Consider the following 22961-nt stretch of genomic DNA (forward strand, 5'->3'; position numbering starts at 1 on the left):
CTGGGGACTTCACGACTCACTGCTGGGGACATCACGACTCACTGCTGGGGAACTTCACGACTCTGCTGAGGAACTTCACGTCTCCCTGCTGGGGAACTTCATGACTCTCTGCTGGGGATATCACGACTCTGCTGGAGTCATCACGACTCTGCTGGGGACTTCACAACTCTCTGCTGAGGAACTTCATGACTCTGCTGGGCACATCACGACTCACTGCTGGGGACTTCACGACTCTCTGCTTGGGACTTCACGACTCTCTGCTGGGGACATCACGAATCTCTGCTGGTGTCTTCACAACTCACTGCTGGGGAACTTCACGAATCTCTGCTGGGGACTTCACAACTCTCTGCTGGGGAACTTCACGACTCACTGCTGTGGTTTGCGATTCCTAGCTGGGGATTTCATGACTCACTGCTAGGGATTTCACGGCTCCCTGCTGGGAACCTCACAACTCACTGTTGGGGACGTCATGACTTACTGCTGAGCACTTCATGAATCACTGCTGGGGTTTTCATGGCCGACTGCTGTGGTTTTGACAGCGCACAGCTGGGAACATCGTGATCTACTGCCGGGGACTTCACCGTCCACTGCCAGCAGATCTCTTTGAAAATGTCCTGACTCAAGCTCACAGGGAAACCACAGAATAAAGGGTGATCTCCATTCTCAGGGATGCTGAAGAAAATAAAATAAAATACTTTCCGACTTTTAAATGACCACATCAGGGAATTAAATGGATCATCTTGGGGAGATTTTATCATCTCATACCTGTACTAAATTCCATTTGTTCCATTCTTCCAGACTAACAGTTTTATAAGTTGTACATTTAAAAAGTGTTATAGCTACTCTGAAAGTATTTGTTACCAGATTGTTCTCTTTTCAATTAAATTTACATTGATACATATACAAAGATTTATGGCTGGCTGGCCTGTGCAGCAGCAGTAGTCAAAACATTTGAAGTAAGCACTTTCATTCAAACCATAGGCGATGTAAACTGGAACAATCATTTTGCTTTGAGAAGAGCCAGCACTGATTGGAAAGCTCAGAATCAACAGTGTTGTTTTGAGTGCAGGTTACCGCATGTTGTTCAATATAAAGAAATGATTTCTTTAAGAGAGGCAGGGTACGAGATTATCCATTAATCGCTTGGCGTTTCAGTCTGGAATGTGCTTATTTTATTTTCACACTTCTCAATCAAGTGGATTAATACTTTAAGTTATGTCCTATCAAAATATAATAAAGGTGTTAGTGCCCTGACTGAGAAATATGAAAAGAAAACATTCAAGTGAAACATTTTCCAGATTTTCTTTCTCCCCATTTCCTGTCGCCACAAAGACTTAAAAATGGTGTTTTAAATTTGGAAATAACGGGGGTGAAATTGGGTGCCTTTGCGCCTCCTGCAACTGGCTTTGCGACCGGGCGCGGCACTGACATCGACTCCCGCCATATTCGGCAGGAGTTTTGCAGCGACAATATAGCGTTGCGCACTGATCTCCTTCGCCCGGAGATCGTGACGTCATCGTCGTGCACATCGCCCCGCTCCAGAAATTGTCTTCTGCCCCCTGCAGCACCGCCGGTCAAAAACACCGACAGCTGCATGAGGCCTGCATCAGGCAGCCAGCTACTTCGGGGGTGATGGTTAAAGGCGAGGTGGACGAGGTAAGTGAAAAAAAAACTTACCTTTCCTGTTCTAGTTTTTTTTTTCGCGGGTTCTTGACCGCAATCGATCAGCCCGGCTCTCTGCTTGGGCTGCCTTGGTGGTCCAGGTCAGTACTTTTTAAATTGCAGTGCCTGTAATGATGGCCCTTCCGTTTAAGGGAGGGAAGGAGCCTTTGAACGTGGCAGCGCTGCATGCCCCACTCTATGATGTTAGCACCCTAAGAAGGAAGTTGAGCATTGATTTAGCACTCCACTTCCCTCTTGGGGTGCTATAACTCAATTTTGTGGTCGCCGGCGCTAATTAGCGCCGGGTGCTAAAGTTAGTGCCCCAATATGGTCGATACCAAATTTTTCCCCCAACATTCCAAAATCAAGGCAGGATTAAAGTTGGTTATAATATCATGACCATTGAGAAGTACAGTGAGTAAGGTATTCTGTTATCAAGCTCCCTGGATGAGATTTATATACAATTCACATCTCTACACAATAATAACAGAGGGTAATATGACTGCATTTGTTAATGATAGACTTCATCTGATGTGACCACGGTATTAAACTTGCCTTCAAATGATGTATTTTCTACAATGATACTCGCCTATAAATTTATAATCCTTTTGAATGTTTTCATCAAGGATAAAATAGCAGACAATTTTGCTAATTGGCCATTTCACTTTTATTGAGTGCCAGTTAGTTAAATAAAAATTGATCTCTTGTATGGGTATTTACTGGTTTCCGTACAGCATCTTGTTACCTGTCAATACCTAGAGAGAAAACATTTCCCAGTATTTGTATGAGTACAGAGCATACATACCAACAGAATGCCAATGCTCCATTATCAGGATCAGACTTTTCCTGTATAGCATCCATTTATTTCCTATGGTTTACCAGTATTTTTCCAACTGTTTCTGGTGCAATTGCATTTGTATCATTTTTAACATAAACAAAGAACCAAGAGGCTTCACAGAGAATGAGAAGAATGGGGTGCTGAGTCTTTGTGCGGAGTTAAAAGAAGCAATGAAGGTTTGTTCAAAGAGATGGGTTTTCAGCAGCTTTTGAAAGGTGGAGAGAAAGGTAAGGGCAAGGCTTAGAAAGGGAGTTCCAACGAGTAGGACCAAGATAACTGAACGCTTTGCCATCAGTAGAGGGAGGGAGTTGTACAAAAGGCCATTGTCAGAAGTTAGAACAAACCAAGAAAAAGGCCTAGAAATTGAATAAGGCCCGAAAACGGGCGAGGGGATCGCAATGCACCACCAACCCGCACTCGTTCGGAGGACTGCAGGCAGCTTGCAAACTTTGTGCTGCTGAGTGGCTGAATGCTCAGCAGGGCGCCCAGGTTTGTGTGAGGCTTGCTCTAATTAAAGCTAGCCTGCACTACTTAAAGGCAGTCTGCACCTCTTTAAGGGGAGGTGCATTCTTCCTGCAGCAGCTGCCGAACTGGTTGTGGAGGCAAGGGTCAGAAAGATGAAGACTGACTAATGGCTCAACAGGCCAGAGAATGTGCTCCAAGGTTCTCGGATGCAGACTTGGTCCAGGAGGTCAACTCCAGGAGCGAGTTCCTCTTTCCACAGGGGGCCAGGAGGCACTCCAGGCAACAGACCAGATTGCAGTAGGAGCAGATAGCCACTGTGGTAAATTGAAGCAGTTTAGCCCAAGGACCTGGACTCAGTGTAGGAAGAAGTTTAATGACCTCACACGAGTGGTCAAGGTCAGTGAATTCATCTTCAAATGCCATATCTCACCATCTGCACCTCTAGCCTCACACATTGTTCAATGCACCACACCCCCATCACTCACCTACCAACAATCTCTACCAAATATACCTCACATTCATAGCTTCACCTCACCTGTACACACTTACCACTGCTGAGCCTCAGATCCACATCTCACAGCTTGAACACACTGTCAGCTATTCAACCATGAAAGCCACATCACCCAAACACATTACACCCCACTCACTGACACACTTCCCTTTCTCTTGCAGGAAAAGGTGCAAGAGGTGGAAGAGTCCTGTGAACACCTCTTTTGTAAAGTGCAGATGCCTCAGACACTGCTCCTGGCTCAGGTTAAGTTAAGAGAATTGCTCTTGGAAGACCCTAGGTCGGTATGGCCTCCTGCTGAGAGCCCTTCTCCCCCTCCTCCTCCTCCCTCTGTGAGCAGCTTGTCCTCTTCTTTGCTGCCTCTGCTCCATCTCCCTGTCATGCTGTGGACCAAGAATGATGACAACTAGAGCACCCATGATGGGACCAAGTGGTCTGACCAGAACCCTTGAAGTCAGAAGCAAGATCTTCTCCACTTGTAACACCACTCCCTGTCACCTCACCAACTTTAAACAACTCTAGAAAGCTCTAAATACCTCCACAAACTTACATACTTCCAGCACACGGTCCTAACGACCGCCCTACTGCCCTCACCAAGATAGCGTCCAGCGCGGCCCACACCAAAAGTGCGTGCGCGCTGCTCGGGCACCATATTGGACCCAATTTGGCACCCGTAATGCTCAAACAACGGACACTACTAAACCAAATTTCTTGGCCAAATTATTTCATGAAACTACCTTCCATATTATCCTGAGTGTGCTCCCACCTCTGGAAAGAGAAGAATTTTGATCTAAGATTATAACTTTTCCTTCTCGGTCTCTTCTATATCCAGTGTCTCATTTCTATTTTTGCTTTAATTTTCTTTTTGCTTCCTCTCGGGTATTCTTAGCTTTTTTTCCTCTATTTCACTTCCTGAAAGAAGTCCTTACTACAATGATTCCAAGGACTAACCATTGTGATGAACTCTAATGGCCTCAAGTGATTAACCATAATGGCTACTGAGAATTATTCAGCGTGGCCACTTTGGAAAGAGATGTAAAGTATCCATCTCAAGAAATGACTCCCATGACAGTAGTTTGGTTATTATTCCTGCACATAACAGAAATCCCTGCAGCAATGGGAGCACGAGAATTTACACTTTAAAAGTTAGTGAACAGCTAAACCTTTAAATGATAAAGCTATTCTTTCATAACACTATTAAATATTCTTTCCATTTAATCACTCTCAATGGCTCTCATTGGATGCTATTTTCAATTATTTAAAACATCTGGATTGCCACAACATTTTTTGTCTCTTACTAGAAGTTATTAGACTATTATCGCTATGCACTTTTAATTCCAATGAGATATTTCTCCAGTACTGCCATTTAGATAATTAACTTGGATCATATCACATATCCTCCTAAATGATGTCACATGACTTCAGAATCATACGTTCCACTGTAGATGTAACAGCTGGAATTGTTATACAGATGTGTACCACAATCTGGAATGAAATAACTTCTCTTCATTTCACCCTTCTGCACTCTTTCTACCCCACTCACCGTCATCTACTCTGTGTCATTCAGGGACTTTCCATAGAAATGCAACCATCAGGTGGATCATTTACGCATAATCCCTAGCAAGAATTCAACGCCATTTTGACTTGAATAAACGAGCATGGGGATTCTTAACCAGCTGAGCAGAGAAACAGTGTATGAGCTGTTCAGTTGAAAAAGAAAACAAACTTAAATCTGGAATAAAAACAGAAAATTCTGGAAATGCACATCACGTTAATCAGCATCTGGAGAGAGATGGCAGGTGTAGTCCCTTCTTTAGACTTGTTCAGTCGAAGGGCCTACACCACAAATGTGAACCTGCCTTTTCTCTTTTCAGATGTTGAAAGATCTGCATTGTATGTCCAGCATATATTTTGTTTTTATTAGTTCTCTTCTTTGTTACATATTTTGGCATATTAGACAAACATATCTAATATTATAAACCATTAAATGTATACATCTCGGGTAGTTATTGCTTTTCATTCAGATTTGGTCTGTGATATGCAAGCTTAAAGTATCTGTTCCTTTGTGGAAACTTCTGAGCCTTGTAAAATTACATTTAAATCAGAAAAGAAAGAAAGACTTGCATTTATATAGCACCTTTCACGACCACTGGACGTCTCAAAGCGCTTTACAGCCAATCAAGAACTTTTGAAGTGGAGTCACTGTTGAAATGTAAAAGAACAATATTTGTTAACTTCAGCCCTTGTTCAATAATTACATCTGCAGCTGTGTTCTCTGCTAATCAGAGCAGGTACATTAATGTATCTTATATTTGTGATGAAGTGAAAAACAAAAATACAAATGGTTTTCTTACAGGGCCATTTGTCCACTGTGCAGTGTTGATCAAAGAGCGTGGAACAGTCTCTTAGAATAACTTAAAGCATGCCACAACTTCACTTTAAAGTCTCTGTTATATCTAGATTACGTATCTTACTGCATAATGAGAAATGATGTTAAATAACTCTGTTGACAAGAATTGGTCAGGATTGAGTCCCTCTATAAAGGTGTGTCTGAATCACTGAATCTTGACTGTAAATGTGACCTATTATCCAATTGTAGTTGTATATAACTGGCACCTAATAGTTTGTATGGGTTGTGATGACACTGGGGGGAGAATTCGGCATCGCCCCGTTTGGGGCACAATTATCGGCCGGGCGCAAAGTTTAGCGCCTGCCGCTAATTATCGCCTCCGACTGCAAACTTGGCTTCTATAGCCCCATGAGGTGATTGGAGTGCTAAATCAGGCTCTACACACCTCTCTTAAGGCGCTAACTCAGAGTGCTGGCGAAGCTCAGGTGATGTCAGTTAGCAATGGAACACAGACCCACTGGCGCCGGCTAATTCTTAAAGGGGAGGATCGATCTTGCTCTCCAGCCACACCCTGCTCATTGCAGCCTTGAATCTCGGCCTGGACAGATCTGAACTTGAATTCTGCTGCAAAGAAGAATGGAGAGGACCAGGGAACGAGCTCAGCGCTTCAGCGACTGGGCCTTGTTAGATCCGTGATTCTTTAAATAGGATGTTTCCCCAAGAACTACACGGAGGCTATAACTTAACAATCAACAGGTGTTTACTTGAGTAGAGTAGTCTCACGACTGAAGTACAGAAGCCTGCTCTGGTTTATATACAGGTGTGGTCACTGCCGGTACTACAGTATACAGGAGCTGTAAAACAGTTCTCTCTTAAAGGTACATACACAACAATTCCACCCCTTTTAGATTAACAGTACCATAACATTCGTTTAACAATTAACATTTTTAACATGCAACATTAACTGAAAATAGTCCATTTATAAATTCAGTCTTTGGGGCGGCTTCCTGATCCTTTCTGGATAGCGCCTTCCCTGAGGTTCTTGTTCTTGGTGCGGGGGCGATTCTGGCCCCCTTTCGTCGGTTAGTTCATCAGTTTCCACTGCTACCCTTTCTGAGGTAGATGCTACCGGTATATCGGGTTCATCCCCAGGTACGCGAGACATGGGGTTGACTCGTTCCTGTGACGCTAAGATCTGTTCGACGTGGCGTCTCACAATGTTCTCCCCGACACCCACTGTGTATATTACTGGCCCCTGCCGTGTGCATATCGTTCCGGGTTGCCATTTCTCTGTTCGGTAGTCATGGGCCAAGACTGGTTGTCCTACATTGAAGCTCCTTGTCGGCTTCTCATTGATGTGCTGGAATAGTTTATCCTCAACATTACTTTGCACATTTGGTCTGAGCAAATCCAGACGAGATCTCAACCTTCGGTTAAAGAACATCATGGCCGGGGTCTGGTTGGTAACTGCATGTGTCGCATTTCTGTAGGCTAACAGGAAATTGTCCACCTTATGCTGTAGTGGAATTTCATCATCGTACATGGCCTTTCTCGCCTTTTTAAAGGTTTGTACGAACCTCTCAGCCAATCCATTTGTGGCTGGATGATATGGGGCGGATGTGTAATGCCTTACCCCATTCCTTCTCATAAATTTCCGAAACTCTTCGGACACAAACTGTGGTCCATTATCAGAGCAAATCTGCTCTGGCAAGCCGTTCCTGGCAAATATGGTCCGTAGGACTTCAATCGTTTTCTCTGTAGTGGTTGAGGACATTTTTATCACCTCAGGCCATTTCGAGTGCGCATATACTGCTATTAAGAACATTGAGTCCATGAATGGACCAGCAAAATCAATATGCACCCGTTGCCATGGAGAGGAGGGCCACTCCCATGGGTGTAGAGGGGCATGTGGTGGTGCATTTTGGACCTTCTGGCATGCTGAGCAGCTCTTGGTTAGGTCCTCGATTTGTTGATCGATCCCCGGCCACCACACATAAGCCCTAGCAAGGCTATTCATTTTTACCACTCCCAGATGCCCTTCGTGAAGCTCATTGAGCACTCTCTCCCTTAACTTGGGTGGAATTACCACTCGGGATCCACACATCACTGTCCCCTGGCATACTGACAGCTGTTCTCTTCTGGATGAGAATGCTGGCAACAGTGAGTCGCCATGTGTTGGCCATCCCCTCACCGTCAAATCATATACCCGAGACAATGTCGGATCATTGCGGGTCTCCTTCTCTATATCCGCGTTAGTTACTGGCAATCGTTCAATTATTGACGAATAAAATATCTCGATAGGGTCCACTGCTGGTGTTTCCTCCACAGTAGGCAGTGGCAAGCGTGATAGCCCATCAGTGTTTCCATGCTGTTTCGTGCCTTTATATTCTATTTCATATTGGTTCGCCCCGAGAAAAAGGGACCACCTTTGTAACCGTTGTGCAGTCATCACCGGAACGCCCTTCTTTGGATTAAAGATGGAGACAAGTGGTTGATGGTCAGTCAGCAAGGTGAACTTCTGCCCATGCAGATAGTGGTTGAATTATTTTACTCCCCATAATAGGCTGAGGGCCTCCCTGTCGATTTGGGTGTAGTTGCGCTCGGCTGAGGTTAGTGACCGAGACGCAAAGTCTACTGGCCTCTCCAATCCGTCTGGGAATTTGTGTGACAGCACCGCTCCAATACCATAGGGTGTTGCATCACATGCCAACCGAATTGGTAGTGCTGGGTTGAAATGGGCCAACACCTCTTTTGATGTGATCAATTCTTTGCACTTCTGGAAAGCTCGTTTACATTCATCATTCCACTTCCATGGTACCCCTGTTTGCAGTAGGGTATTCAGTGGGTGTAGTACTGTAGACAAATTTGGTAAGAACTTATGGTAGTAATTTACCAGCCCGAGGAACGACCTCAGTTGTGACACATTTTCCGGTGCTGGAGCCTTGACTACTGCCTCAATCTTCTCAGGATGCTTATGTAACCCTTCTTCATCAATAATGTGGCCACAATACGAGATCTGCTTCTGGAAAAACTCGCACTTGTGGCGATTAGCTCGTAGCCCATATTCCTTTAACCTAGTGAGCACCTTCTCCAGGTTGGCGAGGTGATCACTGTCATTTTCGCCCGTGACCAGAATATCATCCAAATAACACTGGGTCCCTGGAATCCCTTGCAGGACTTGATCCATTGCCCTTTGCCAAATAGCTGGAGCCGATGCTACCCCGAACACCAGTCGGTTGTATTGATAGAGACCTTTATGAGTGTTGATCGTGAGGTATTGTTTCGAGGCTTCTTCTACCTCCATTTGCAAGTACGCCTGGACCAGATCAATTTTGGTGAAGCGTTTACCTCCAGATAGCGAGGCGGAAGTATCCTCAATCCGTGGAAGCGTATATTGTACCGTGTGAAGGACTGGGTTCACTGTCACCTTAAAATCCCCACAGATGCGGACCTTCTTTGGTTCCCCAGGCATATTACTCAACGACCTCTTCATTACAGGGACGATGGGTGTAGCCCACTCGCTCCAGTCTACTTTGGACAGTGCTCCTGAAAGTTCCAACCCTTCCAGCTCTGCTTCAACGGCTGGTCGGATCGCATAAGGCACCGGTCTGGCCTTAAAAATCTTTGGACTTGCATTTTCCTCTATTTTAATCATTGCTGTTATGCCTTTTAGTGTTCCGAGTCCCTCCTGGAACACTTCTTGTGTGTCAGTTAGCATTTTTGACAGTCATCCAGGTGTGGCGTCTTCATCCTTTTTGGCTTCAACCTTCAGTGCCTGTATGGAATGCCAATCTAATTGTATCTTCCATATAGGTCCATTTTAGGTATTTCCTGGCCTTTGTATATCACTTTCACCCTTATTTTTCCTTTGTGGTAGAATTTTTGCCCCGTGTACGTCTTCAAGACAATCTCTGTAGCTTTCAAGGGTATATGTGGAAATAGCCACTTGTAGTCCCTTTGGTTTATGACTGTTAGGGCTGATCCAGTGTCCAATTCCATTTTCACTTGGACTCCGTCAATCTTGAGTGTGACCCAGATAGTCTGGTGATCCTCCATTTTGGTTACCTTATGTAGTTTCAGACAACCCAGCTCCTTGCTTCCGGAGTCTGTATCACTTTTCTGTTCGTCTGAACTACTGTCCATCACCTTATGTACCTTTTTGTACTTCTCCTTTGGAGACTTCTTGCTGTTGGTTTTCTTCCCTGACCTGCAGACTCTTGCTATGTGTCCTGTTTTTCCACACTGTCTGCACACTTGCTCCTTGAACCAACAATCCTTCTGATCGTGTGTTGTTCTGCCGCAGCGATAACACTTCCCTGCTCCATATAACATTTCATTGGTGCCGTATTCTTGCGGTCTCCGTTGTATCTCTGCAGCGCCCCGTGCGGCTGCTTCGTGTGATACTGCCATGCGGAAAGCCCTGTCCAGCGTAAGATCCTTTTCTGATAAAAGCCGTTTCTGGGTTCCTTCACTTTGAAGCCCACACACAAACTTGTCCCTTAATGTATCTGATAGTCCCGCTCCAAACTGGCAGTGTTTCAATAACTTGCGCAGTTCTGTTAAGTACTCAGCATTACTTTCGTCTTTATGCTGGTTCCTTTTGTGGAACTTAAATCTTTCTGCTATCAGCAGCGGTGTGGGGCTTAAATGGTCCTGTAGGATTTCTACTATACTTTCGAAATTCATCTCCACGGACTTCTCTGGGGTTATCAGGTTTCGCAGTAAGCCATAAGTTTTTGCACCCATGGTATTTAACAAAACCAGTGCTTTCCTAGCATCTGGCACTTCATTCGCCATGCAGTACACCTCAATGCGTTCCACATATGTCGCCCAATCTTCGACTTCATTGTCGAACGCCGTGTTACTGCCATTCTTCGCCATCCCTGGGTGTAATTTAACTGTCTAAATGGCATCTCCCGCGCTCTCACTTCTTCTCCGCTGGAACAAAATGGCGTCTCCTGCGCTTTACTTCCTTCCCGCGCTCGCCCTTCTTCTCCGCTGCGGCTTCAAAAAAAATTGCATCTCCCGCGCTCTCCCTTCTTCTCCGCGGCTCAATGGCGTCTCCCGCGCTCTCCCTTCTTCTCCCCGCGGACGCGGTTCAGCCCTTGAGCCCTGGCTGTGCTCTGTGCATTCTCCTGTGTGCCTTTCCCATTGCCGTCGCTCGGTCCTAAACCCGACTGCTGCTTTACCCTCTCTCTCTCTCTCTGCTTGTTTTTTCCTCGACGCCACTCGGTTCTATAACCCCCGGCCGTGCCCTGTGCGCTTCACCCTCTCTCTTACCCCGTCGACGCTGCTCGGCTTTTCTACGCCGTCGGTCGGCTCCCACCGCCGCTGTCTGGGAAGGGTGTGCGCTGCACCTGTTGCCAGTCTGTTGCTGGATCGTCGTGGCTCTCAACAGCCACTCCTGCGATGTTCACTTGCTGCCGGATGACTGGGTGGTTGCTCGTGGTCGACGCCCGTGCTTCTGGCCTCGACTTTCATCCACCGTCCTCCCGGAGTGACTCCTTGACGGGAAATGCAGAGTTGCAGGCAGATTTGAATCGACACTCGTCGCCACTGTTAGATCCGTGATTCTTTAAATAGGATGTTTCCCCAAGAACTACACGGAGGCTGTAACTTAACAATCAACAGGTGTTTACTAGAGTAGAGCAGTCTCACGACTGAAGTACAGAAGCCTGCTCCGGCTTTATATACAGGTGTGGTCACTGCCGGTACTACAGTATACAGGAGCTGTAAAACAGTTCTCTCTTAAAGGTACATACACAACAGGCCTTGGTCGCTCTGGTTGGCGCAATGGCGCGCCGAAGGTCAGTTCTCCACCTATAGAGTGGCAGGAGGCCATTGCCACACGATTATAGAAGAGAATGGAGGGAGGTGGCTCAGCACATCTCCTCCAGGAGCATGGTGCCCAGGACCCACACCCAATGTCAGAAGAAGTTCAATGAACAGTGGCAAATGGAATTTAACCCTGAAAAGTGTGAGGTGATGCATTTTGGGAGGACTAACAAGGCAAGGGAATACACAATGAATGGTAGGACCCTAGGAAGGACAGAGGATCAGAGGGACCTTGGTGTGCATGTACATAGATCCCTGAAGGCAGCAGGACAGGTGGATAAGGTGTTTAAAAAGGCATATGGGATACTTGCCTTCATTAGCCGAGACATAAAATATAAGAGCAGGGAGGTTATGATGGAGCTGTACAAAATGCTAGTTAGGCCACAGCTGGAATACTGCGTACAGTTCTGGTCGGCACACTATAGGAAGGATGTGATTGCATTGGAGAGGGTGCAGAGGAGATTCACCAGGATGTTACCTGGGCTGCAGCGCTTCAGCTATGAAGAGAGACTGGAAAGGCTGGGGTTGTTTTCCTCAGAGCAGAGAAGGCTGAGGGGTGACCTGATTGAGGTGTACAAAATTATGAGGGGCATAGATAGGGTAGATAGAAAGGAACTTTTCCCCTTAGTAGAGGGGTCAATACCAGGGGGCATAGTTTCAAGGTAAGGGGCAGGAGGTTTAGAGGGGATTTGAGGAAAAACTTTTTCACCCAGAGGGTGGTTGGAATCTGGAACTCACTGCCTGAAAGGATGGTAGAGGCAGGAACCCTCACAACATTCAAGAAGCATTTAGATGAGCACTTGAAATGCCATAGCATACAACGCTATGGACCAAGTGCTGGAAAATGGGATTAGAATAGACAGAGCTTGATGGCCAACGTGGACACGATGGGCCGAAGGGCCTCTTTCTGTGCTGTATAACTCTATGACTCTATGGCCTCACTCAGGTGGTCAGGGTGAGTGGCTGCTTTTCAATACATCTACATCCCGCCACCTCAACCTCACTCTGTGCCCAGAGGGTTTAAAAACCCCAAATGCCCAACACTCATCCAAGACCTATGGCCATCTCATAAAACACACACACACATTCCACACCTTGCATACATTAAGGGATATTCAACTATGGGAGTCAAGCACATGGCTGCCAGTAAGCTCCCCGCTGGAGTGGAGCTAATCTACAGAACAAACGGGGAACTGTTCAACCTCCGTCGCCTCCAGTCCAGATCCAAGGTCATCCCATTTTCTGTCAGCGAATTACAGTATGCAGATGACACTTGCGTCTGCGCACACTCTGAGGCCAAACTCCAAACCATCGTCAACACCTTCACCGAAGCATACGAGAGCGTGGGCCTTACACTAAACATCCATAAGACAAAGGTCCTCTACCAACCTGCTCCCGCCACACAGTATTGCTCCCTGATTATCAAAATCCATGACGAGGCCTTGGACAATGTGGACCACTTTCCATACCTCGAGAGCCTCCTGTCAACAAGGGCAGACGTTGATGACGAAGTCCAACACTGTCTTCGGTGTGCCAGTGTAGCCTTCGGTCACCTGAGGAAGAGAGTGTTTGAAGACCAGGAACCCAACCCAGCACCAAGCTCATGGTCTACAGAGCAGTAGTGATACCTACACTCCTGTATGCTTCAGAGACATGGACCATGTACAGCAGGCACCTCAAAGCACTGGAGAGGTACCACCAACGCTGCCTCTGCAAGCTCAGACCAACATCCCCAACATCGAAGCTTTGACCACGCTCGATCAGCTCCGATGGATAGGCCACATCGTCCGCATGCCAGATACGAGACTCCCAAAACAAACGCTCTGCTCGGAGCTCCGACATGGCAAGAGAGCCCCGGGTGGGAGGATAAAACACTTCAAGGACACCCTCAAAGCCTTCTTGAAAAAGTGCAACATCCCCACTGACACCTGGGAATCCCTGGCCCCAGACCGCACAAAGTGGAGGAGAAGCATCTGGGAAGGCACCGAACACCTCGAGTCTCTTCACCAGGAGCAAGCGGAAGCCAAGCGCAAACAGCAGAAGGAGGGCACGTCAACCCAAGCACCTCACCCACCAGCCCCTTCAACCACCGTCTGCCTGACATGTGACAGAGACTGTAGGTCCCACATTGGACTCATCAGTCAACTGAGAACTCATTTTTAGTGTGGAAGCAAGTCATCCTCGGTTCCGAGGGACTGCCTAAGAAGAAGAAGACATGGCTGCATACATTAAGGGCTATTCCACTATGGGATGCACGTCAGACAAGCACATGGCTGCATACATTAAGGGCTATTCAACTATGGGAGGCACATCAGGCAAGCACATGGCTGCACATTTACTCAGAAACCGTCCTTTTTCTTGCGGGCCAAGCTATCTCCCAACAGGTGCCAGCAGCAATGGATGGATGGAGGGCAGGCTGAGCTGCAGACCCTCAGCGATTTGGAGGCATGCGTCCACAGGACCGTTGCCAGCCAGGTGATAGGTGCCATGGCCATTCGAGAGGTCGAACCTGTTAAGTCCGTGAATGATTGAGACACGGACCAGCAGGAGTGAAAACAAACAAGTCATTACTGGTGGAAGTCTATAGTGAAAACTAAACAACAGAGGCTCTCTAGCGCCTTTTATACAGGGGTGGTCACTGCCGGTACTGCAGTCTGAGACCAGTTATTCTCTTAAAGGTACATACACAACAATTCCTCCCCTTTTAGATAAACAGTACATAACATTCATTTAACAACTAAATGATAATGAATTACAATCACAATTACTGTTGCTAGATACATTGGTTAAGTTTAAGCAATTATAAGTTCAGTCTTTGAGGAGGCTTCCTGATCCTGTCTGGATAACGACTCTTTGGGGTATCAGGTTCTTCTGGCAATGTTGCGTCGGGATCAATGTCTTTGTTTGGTTCATCTGCTTCCAATATTACCGGTGCTGCGGTAACTGCAATTGGAACGTCAATTTCATTACCAGGTGTATCAGATCATGGTGTGGAGTTGACGTTTTCCAGTGCCTCTAGAATCTGGTCAGCATGGCATCTTACAATGCTCTCCGCAATGTCCACGGTATACATGAGAGGTCATTGTCATGTACAAATCGTTCCTGGCTGCCATTTCTCAGTGCGGTAGTCCCGGGCCAAAACCGGTTGACCTATCTTAAAACACCTGGTCGGCCTTTCATTCATATTCTGAAACTGCCTGTTCTCCACATCTCTTCGGACGTTTGGCTTAACCAAATCCAAGCGGCATCGTAGTCTTCGATTGAAGAACATCATGGCTGGAGTTTGGTTGGTAACCGCATGTGTCGCATTCCGGTAGGCAAACAAGAAGTTGTCCACCTTGTGTTGTAGGGGTATATCTTCATTACACATTGCCTTGATAGCCTTCTTGAATGTTTGGACAAACCTCTCAGCCAATCCATTAGTGGCTGGATGATATGGGGCAGATGTGTAATGCTTAACGCCATTGTTCTTTAAGAACCTCTGGAACTCTTCAGACACAAACTGTGGTCCATTGTCAGAGCAAATCTGTTCAGGCAGCCCATTCCTGGTGAATATGGTTCGCAAAACTGTGATAGTTTTTTCCGTGGTGGTTGAGGACATTTTCATTACCTCTGGCCACTTTGAATGTGCATCCACCGCAATTAAAAACATCGAGTCCATGAAGGGACCAGCAAAATCAATGTGCACCCGTTGCCATGGAGATGAGGGCCCTCCCATGGATGCAGAGGAGCTTGTGGTGGGTGTTTTGGACCTTCTGGCGTCCTGCACAGCTCTTGGTCATCTCTTCGATTTCTCTATCGATTCCCGGCCACCACACAAACGCTCTGGCTAAGTTCTTCATTTTAACCCCACCCAGATGACCCTCATGAAGCTCATTGAGTACTCTATCCGTCAACTTAGGTGGAATTACTACTCTGGATCCACACATCAAGGTTCCTCTGCACACTGACAGCTGTTCTCTTCTCGGCGAGAATGCTGGCAGCAGTGGTTCGCCATGTGCTGGCCATCCCTTCACCATTAAATCATAGACCCGTGATAGTGTCGGGTCATTCCGTGTTTCCTTTTCTATGTTTGCATTCATCACAGGGAGACATTCGACTATGGTTGAGTGGAATAACTCCATTGGATCCACTGCAAGGTCTTCTTCTTCCACCGTCGGCAACGGTAGGCGTGACAATCCATCAGCATTTCCATGCTGTTTAGTTCCTTTGTACTCGATGTCATATTGGTGTGCCCCTAGGAAAAGGGACCACCTCTGCAGCCGTTGTGCCGTCATTATCGGTACGCCCTTCTGATGGTTGAAAATGGAGACAAGAGGTTGATGATCGTTAGTAGAGTACATTTTTGACCGTGCAGATAGTGATTGAACTTCTTCACCCCCCACACTAGGCTGAGGGCCTCTCTGTCAATCTGGGCGTAGTTACGCTCAGCAGAAGTTAACGAGCGTGACACAAAAGCTATCAGCCTCTCTAAACCATCAAGGAATTTATGTGACAGTACCGCCCCAATGCCGTAGGGAGACGCATCACACGCCAGCCTGATTGGCAGTGCTGGGTTGTAGTGAGCCAATACTTCCCTTGAAGTGATTAAGTACTTACTCTTCTGAAAAGCACGCTTACAATCATCGTTCCATTTCCATGCTACCCCCGTTCGTAGCAGGGCATTCAGTAGGTGCAGAATTGTCGACAAATTCGGCAAAAACTTATGATAGTAATTCACCAACCCGAGGAATGACCTCAGTTGCGACACATTTTCAGGCGCTGGGGCCTTAACAACCGCTTCAATTTTGTCAGGGGACTTATGTAACCCCTCTTCATCAATCACGTGGCCACAATACGATATCTGTCTCTTAAAAAATTCGCACTTTGGGCGGTTGGCTCGCAGCCCATGTTCCCGTAGTCTAGTGAGCACCTGTTCTAGGTTGTTAAGGTGTTCACTGTCATCTTCACCTGTTACAAGGATGTCATCCAAGTAACACTGAGTCCCCGGAATCCCTTGCAGGACTTGTTCCATCGCTCTTTGCCATATCGCCGGAGCCGATGCTACTCCGAATACCAATCGATGATACTGGTAAAGACCTTTGTGAGTGTTTATCGTGAGATACTTCCTAGAGGACTCTTCAACCTCCATCTGCAAATATGCTTGTGCTAGGTCAATTTCTGTAAAACGCTTCCCTCCAGACAGTGAGGCGAAAATGTCTTCTATCCTTGGAAGAGGATATTGTACTGTGTGAAGGGCAGGGTTCACCATCACCTTGAAATCCCTACAGATACGAATCTTCCTTGGCTCTCCGGACTTATTGCTTAACGTTTTCTTCATGACAGGAACGATGGGTGGGTGTCGCCCACTCGCTCCAGTCGACCTTAGACAACACGCCCGCCTTCTCCAGATTCTCCAGCTCTGCCTCGACGGCTGCGCGAATTGCATATGGTACCGGTCTTGCTTTGAAAAACTTGGGAACTGCATTCTCTTCTATTTTTATCGAGGCGGTTACGCCTTTAAGCGTGCCCAGTTCTTGTTGAAAAACCTCTTTGGCGTTAGCTAAGATTGTTGACAATCGTCCAGGAGTGACGTCTTCATCTTTTTTACCGTCCACCGTCATTGCATGAATGGAATGCCAATCTAAGTTTATCTTCCTGATCCATTCCCGTCCCAATAACGGTGGTCCACCATTTGGCAGTATGTAGAGATACAATTTCCGTATTTTCTTGCCATTGTATTCGACAGGCACCCTTATTTTTCCGCTGGGGTATACTTTTTGCCCCGTATACGTCGTCAAGACGATGGATGTCTCTCTCAAGGGTATGTGTGAAAATAGCCGCTCGTAGTCTCGTCGATTCATGACGGTTAGCGCTGATCCTGTATCCAATTCCATTTTATCTAGGGACCCTGCTATCATGAGAGTGACCCAAATGGTTCGGTGATCCTCTTTTGCGATTACATTGTAAAGTTTGAGACAGCTTGGTCTCCTGTTTCCGGATTCGCTATCGCTCATCTGGTCTTCGGAACTACTGTCCGTCATCTTTTGTACTTTCTTGTACGGTTCCTTAGTAGCCTTTTTGTTGTCGCTGGTCTTCTTCCCAGACCTGCAAACTCATGCAATGTGTCCAATCTTCCCGCATTGTCTGCATATTTTGTCTTTGGACCAGCAGTCCTTCTGGTCATGGTTAGTTCTGCCGCAGCGATAACATTTTGCAAATCCCCGTGTCATTTTGTGGGTGTCTTATTCCTGTGGTTTCTGTTGAATTTCTGCAGCTCCCCTGGCTGCTGCTTCATATGATACTGCCACGCTGAAAGCCTTATCTAGCGTCAGCCCTTTTTCTGAGAGTAACTTCTTCTGTGTTCCTTCACTCAGGAATCCACAGACAAATTTGTCCCATAGGGTATCTGCCAGTCCTGCTCCGAACTGGCAGTGCTTTGATAGCTTGCATAGTTCCGTAAGATACTCAGCATTGCTCTCATCTTTGTGCTGAGTTCTCCTGTGGAATTTAAATCTTTCTGCTATCAACAGCGGTGCAGGGTTTAAGTGTTCCTGTAGGACAGCAACAATTTCGTTAAAACTCTTCACCTTCGGTTAGGCTGGAGTAATCAGGTCCCGCAATAGGCCGTACGTCCTAGCGCCCATTAAGTTTAGCAATATCGATGCCTTTTTCCCCTCCGCTATTTCGTTTGCCTCGAAATATACCTCGACTCTTTCCACATACGTGGTCCAGTCCTCTAATGTATTATTAAAAGCAGTGATACAGCCAGTCATCGGCATCTTGCAAATCTAAAATGGCGTCTCCCGCGCTTTGCCTTCTTCCCCGATTTAACAAAATGGCACCTCCCACGCTTTGTCTTCTTCCCCGCTGTTGTTAGCGCTGCTTTCCACGGTTTCTTGCGCGTTAAATATTGATTCTTTTTCTTTTATTATTTTCCCGTCGTGGAGCGGACCCTCTGGGACACTTCCCTCCCTTTTCTTAGGTCCGAACGCTGCCCGGCTTCGAAGCACCGGCCGCGCCCTGTGTGCTCCACCCTCTCTCTCTCTCTTTGCTTCCCGGCTCGCTGCCCGGCCCCGTTGAAAAGCCACCCGATCGAGCTTCAGCCCGCCGCAGCCCAGGAAGGATCAGAGCACTACCTGCCACCAGCCCGATTAGCTGGGAAACCACAGACCGAGGAACCCAGCCTGGCTCTGGAAAGTCTCCCCTGCAAGTTTTCAAACCGATGATTGACGGTCGACGCCCGTTTCTCGAGTTTCTTTGGACTCTATTTTTTTTTTTTTTTTCTTCTGGCTCCGACCTTCAACAACGTCATCTGAGGTGCTGCCGAGTTGCAGGTAAGTTCGTTTCTTACTCGTCGCCAGTGTTAAGTCCATGAATGATTGAGACACGGACCAGCAGGAGTGAAAACAAATAAGTCTTTACTGGTGGAAGTCAATAGTGAAAACTAAACAACAGAGGCTCTCTAGCGCCTTTTATACAGGGGTGGTCACTGCCGGTACTACAGTCTGAGACCAGTTATTCTCTTAAAGGTACATACACAACAGAACCCCTTCGGGACAGCAATGGTATGTTCACCACCTTTCTCTCCTCTCTCATTCCACTTCCACTTGTCCCTCACAACACCAGCCTATTACATTTTCAATCCAACTTACTAAATGTCTCCAGTCCTTGCTCCCTTACTGCCCCCCTGTCCTGACACTAATGCCACTCTTGTACCTCCCTGCTTTCAGATAGTGAACCACCAGCTGTCCAGCCTGTCCCTCAACCTGCCAGTGGCAGCGATGCCCCAGGTGAGGAGGAAGAGGAAGCCGGAGCCTCAGTGCTAACGTCTCCCGAGGGAGCCCATGCCCACACTGGGACCATGCCTTACCTGGAGGGGAGTGGGGGGGGAAGGGCCTGATGAGGATGAAGGTCCGGGACTGAGCAGGCTGCAGCAACACGATTGCGGTAGGGAAGCTCGGGGGCCTTCTCCCCAGAGATAGAGGAGGCCAGCGAGACCTGTTGCACTGGACGCAGAGGAGGAGTGGCTCATCATGGAAATGAATACCCAGGCCCTCAGCATGCACACTGAGCTCATGGGTGCAATGAAAAGGGTACCCGAAAGCATTGATGGACTGGCAAGGAGTGTGGAGCTCTCCACTGCAGCACAGGTGGATGCCACGCAACACAACGGCTTAGTGCTGCAATTTAGTCACTGGCTGCCATGATTCAGTTTCAGACTGCTCTCATGCAGTCTCAGATTGATGTAACACAAGCACTGACTGCTCCCATCGTCGCTGGTTCAGCCACATTGCCCCAGGGCTCTCACGGTGCCACAGCAGGCCAGCAACCTGTGCTCAAGCAGATTGCTCCGGATGCTGATGTGCTGACCCATGGGAGTGCCAGTGTGTCGGTCAAGCAGGAAGGTGCTGAACTCTCTCAGGATGGCAGCATTCCTGCACCCACCACTGTCACTTCCCCATTGCACTTGCCACCGCCTGTAACCCAGCCAGCCCCGATCACTGCTACCCAGGCAGAGTTGGTGCAGTCTGCAGCCGGGGCTTCCAGGCCCAGAGCTGGTCGAGGCTGTCCTTCAAGGGCATCTGTAGTCTCAGCACCTGATATTCAGCAGCTTTCCACCAGCCTTGCTGCAGCCACTGGGGCCCCATTACAGAAGAGCAGTAGGGTGGGAAGGGGGGAAGTGCGCAGGTGATGGATATCACCCTCGAAGGGCAAACAGTAGGAGGTCTAAATAAATGGTGGGAATATTTGTAGTAAAGGTCGAGGTTCATCTGATAACATTTGTTTACTGTTTAGGCATTTTTCTCCAGCTTGTGAGAACCAGTTCTGTAAATTAATGATTTGTTGTGCTTGTTCCTATTTGTTTGTCCTGAATAAATGACACACAACAAAGTTTGTTAAATAAAAAAGTTGTTGTAATCAAAATTTACATATTTGGCCTTTGGAATCATTGCAGCTTTGGCTGGCTATAGGGGTTGTGGTTTGGTTTCCATGATGTTGTTCTCCATGCCAGAAGCCATCTTCTGAGTAGGGGCCTAGAAGCGGCTTGTTATCAGCCGTTGATGCACGGCCCTTGTAGTGGCAACATTGTGGGCCTCCCTCCCACCTTGGTGCTGCTGCTGTTCATCCTCCTCATCCTCCTCCTCTTCCTCCTCCTCCTCTGGTGGTGCACTAAGGCCTGGTGGCATTGGCTGGGTCCTCAGGATTGCCAGGTTGTGAAGCATGCAGCACACAACTGTGAAGAGAGAGACTCGCTCAGGAGAGTAATGTGGGGCTCCTTCTAGGTGGTCCAGACAGCGGAACCGTTGCTTGAGCATGCCGATCGTCTGCTCAATTATGTTCCTGCTGGCAATATAGCTCTCATTATACCGCAGCTCGGCAGGGATGTTGGGGGTACGGAATAGTGTCATCAGCCAGGTGCAGAGTGGATAACCCTTGTCCCCGAGGAGCCAACCACTTGGCTGATGCGGTGCCTGGCAAAGGTCTGACACACCAGTCTGATGCAGGATGAAAGCATCGTGGCTGCTGCCAGGATAGTGGTCATTGACGGCGAGGGCCAGCTGTCTGTGGTCACAGGCCAACTGGATATTTAAGGAGTGGCCCTTGCGATTTCGGAAAACCTCTGCTATTTCATGCGGTGCCTGCAATGCCATATGCATGCAGTCAAAGCCGCCCCGCACCATGGGGAAGCCTACTATCCTTGCAAAGCCACATGCGTGTTCAAGCTGTTTGGCCCGGGTCATGGGGAAAGAGATGTACTGGCATCTCCTTTTATACAGGGCATTTGTCACCTCCCGGATACAGCAATGGACAGCGAGCTGGGAAATATTGGCGATGTCCCCAGTAGCTGCTTGAAAGGAGCTGGCGGCACAAAAATTCAGAGCCACTGTCACCTTCACTGCCACTGACAGAGACTTCCTGGTCCACAGTTGAGGCTGCAGATCTGCTTGCAGCAGATGGCAGAGCTCAGTGACCACCTCCTTGCTGAAGCACAGCCTGCGCAAACACTGCTTCTCAGACAAATGAATGTAGGAGAATTGCTCCTGGAATACCCTGGGAGGGTAAGGTCTCCTGTGCAGAGGCCTGTTAGCCAGAGGAAGGAGGGCCATGTTTGCCACTCACTCTCTGCATCTCTGATGCCTCTGATTCTGCAGGTGCAGGACGACGCCCCAAATCAGTGCAGCCCCCATAGTCTCTTCTAAATCGATGCAAGTAAGGTCAAATCAAAAAGAAGCTGCAAAGTGCTGTTCAGTACCCAAAACTCCTTCACACAGCGTTGAATCTCTCCAGAAGTCGTTCTCTCTCTCTCAGAATCTCTCTCTCTCTCTCAGAATCTCTCTCTCTCTCTCAGAATCTCTCTCTCTCTCTCAGAATCTCTCTCTCTCTCTCAGAATGCCTGCTGCAAAAATGTCTCTGAGAAAAAAAGGCAGGAAGAGGCCGCCTTTAAATAGCGCTCCCCCAGCCCCTTCCCGACTGTAAAATGTTCCCCTCTACCTGTCATTGCTAGCAGCAGGCTGTAAGGTTTGCAAAATTTCTACGTTTCCCCGAAGGTTGTTACTAATAAACGGGACCCTGTGTGGACATTTTATATCAAAAAGGGTACCCAAGGTGGCGTCCGTGCCTCGTGGCAGAAAGCCTATGAGATTTTAAAATAGACTCTGCAACGCAGACAGCTTGTGGATCGAAACCGAAGCTGCAGGTTTCTGTGAAGAGAGACTTTGTATTTTGAAACCAGACAGGACTCTGAATTATGTATTAGACCGAATTGGAGACAAATCTAAATTCAGTTTAGGCCTATAATTAAGGCCATCAAGCAGTCTACATATATTATCGGAAACAGATTAACAGAGCCATCGCGGCTGGACAGGCCCATCAAGGAACTTTCATGACAATACAAGTCAATTATCGGGCCGGTAGATGCGATTACCGGCCATCTAAAAACAGTTAGTATGGATTGCTACCATTATTTAAACTAGCCCGCCAAAATTAAGACAAAGAACTAACCTGATTTGGCGTGCAGATAAGGGCTTTCGAAAAGAGTATAATTGAAGGCCCCGGGTAGCAATCGCTCTTCTTCGCTCTTCTCTTCTCTTTTCTCTCCGCTCTTTGGCCCCTCGCCCTCGTGGCTGCTGCTTTTTCCCCATTCCGCGCTTACCCCCTGGCCTTTGCCCGTGCCCTTTTCCCCACTCCATCTGGAATCGCCCCGGCACCGGGTCGGACGGACATGGATAATTCAGGACAGGCGAGGCGGGATGCGATAAGGGGAGGAGGGAAGATCACCGGAGGAAAGGCCACCTGAGGAAGACTGGCTGAAGAAGACC

This window comes from Somniosus microcephalus, chromosome 1, assembly GCF_052327205.1.
Source record: "Somniosus microcephalus isolate GS21.2 chromosome 1, FLI_Smic_1.0, whole genome shotgun sequence".
Lineage (NCBI taxonomy): Eukaryota > Metazoa > Chordata > Chondrichthyes > Squaliformes > Somniosidae > Somniosus > Somniosus microcephalus.